This window comes from Dermacentor variabilis, chromosome 3, assembly GCF_050947875.1.
Source record: "Dermacentor variabilis isolate Ectoservices chromosome 3, ASM5094787v1, whole genome shotgun sequence".
NCBI lineage: Eukaryota > Metazoa > Arthropoda > Arachnida > Ixodida > Ixodidae > Dermacentor > Dermacentor variabilis.
In genome coordinates, this window is record NC_134570.1 from 73,207,279 (window position 1) to 73,209,147 (window position 1,869).

Sequence of the window (1,869 nt, forward strand, 5' to 3'; positions counted from 1 at the left end):
AAGTAATACGGCCAGCTAGGAAGTACAGAGTCTATTATTACCGTGTACCCCAATCATCGAACTAAGAGAAAACATGCTTATCGAGACTTTAAAAATCTAGACACGAGAACTGTGAAGCATGAAAGTATCTCGACAGACAGTAACGTAATTGCAGATACAAGAATATTTTCTTAATACATTGTATACGCATAACACCCGATAAATTCAGTACGTGTGTCCCTGTCATGTGCAACTTTGCATCTTTGTTTTTAATTTCGTGATTGTTTTTATGCTTTACAATATAAGCCCATATATTTCGCAGCTTTCGCATCCTACTTTAAAAAAAACTCAAGCTTCTTTTGCAGCATCCATGCTACATGCGTCATATATCATCAACGCATGACGGACGCACCATAACGCAATGGTATATATATCGAAAGAAACAACATAGATTTCTTTATTTTGCCTGCCAATGAAGGTAACTGTTTCTTTCGCACTTCCGTTTTCAGTTATCTATAACATTCGAACCCCAACGTGGTGCTTCATATTTCTTTTCTTACAGTTGTTTTGCTCAATTCTTGGTGCTTGCTTGGATTTTCTGCCTTCCTGGGGAATTATAACGAAAGAGCCAGCCTCTAACCAAATTGCAGGACTTGCGCTAATGCCTAGCAGAGTTAACTAAATACTTCGCGGCTAAATAGTGCGTGGGGCTCAAACTGTTTGTGGTGCAGCTTATCCACACGTCCTCCCTCACTTTTCGCAGCAGACACCTCCTTGGTGGTGCCTGCGCTACAAATTACGCGACTGGCACAGTAGGTTCCCAGCTTTGAAATTTCATAGCGCATATTCTTTTACCAACTGAAAGTAGTAAAAATTGGCGACCGTCCTTACAACAATTCCTTCACCTGTGGAAACAACTCTCAGAAAAATTAAGTAAAACTAATTAGCACAAATTTGCTTACGTGGTATCTTAATCGTCATATTCACCATCATCATCATCAGCAGCAGCAGACAATTATTCTTTTACGTCCGCTGCAGGGCGAAGGCATCTGACTACGATCTCTCATTACCCCTGTCTTGCGTTAGCTGATTACAGCTTGCACCTGCGTTTTCGTAATTTCATCACCCCACCTAATGTTCGGCTCTCCTCTTCCCTTTCCTTGGCACCCATTCTGTAACTCTTATGGCGCATCGGTCATCTACCCTACGCATTGCATGGCCTGCCCAGCTCAAGTTCTTTCTCTTTATGTCAGCCAAGATATTGGCTATCCCAGTTGGCTCTGTGATCCACACCGCTCGCTTCCTGTCTCTTAACGTTATGCCTAACATTTTACAGTGAAGATGTATATAGTTAGGTTCTCTAAAAAAGTTGCGTGCGCCTGTCAAGCCGTGTAGAAACGTGGGCCACTCCCAAGATAGTGCAATACCAGGCTCTTCCACGACGGAGGTGAAGCAGGCTTTAAGCACTCCACCACCATGCAAAATTAAGATTAATCTCTTAGGTCCAAATACAACCCGTATCGTATATTAAGCTGATATGTACAGATACTACACTTTGACCCATGTCGGCCATGTCTACGTTCGCACCACCCTCTCTTTGTCGGCGTTCCAAGCACTTGCGTATCTCCTTTCCTTTCCTTCCGCTCTCCTGTAGTGGCGCTCTTGTAAGCGTGCTGCCCGCCAGGACCGCGAGGCGGAAAGAAATGCAAACCGTTCCCCCCCCCCCCCCCCCCCCAATGCGGCCCCGATTCCGCAAACTTGGAACTTTTCACCGGAGTAATGGCAAGGTGTCAGAGGGAGTTTTTGTGGCCTGTGTTGTGTGTGATCCCTTGTGGTTTTCGAGCGACTTCACAAGCATTACTGCATTGCGAGTCGTCGACCAACGCACGA

General features: G+C 44.8%; 1 pseudogene; it reads right to left on the reverse strand.

The window, feature by feature from the left end:
* Positions 1-1,373: 1,373 nt before the first annotated feature.
* LOC142576808 (U2 spliceosomal RNA) lies at positions 1,374-1,552 on the reverse strand (annotated as a pseudogene).
* Between the last annotated feature and the right edge of the window lie 317 nt (positions 1,553-1,869).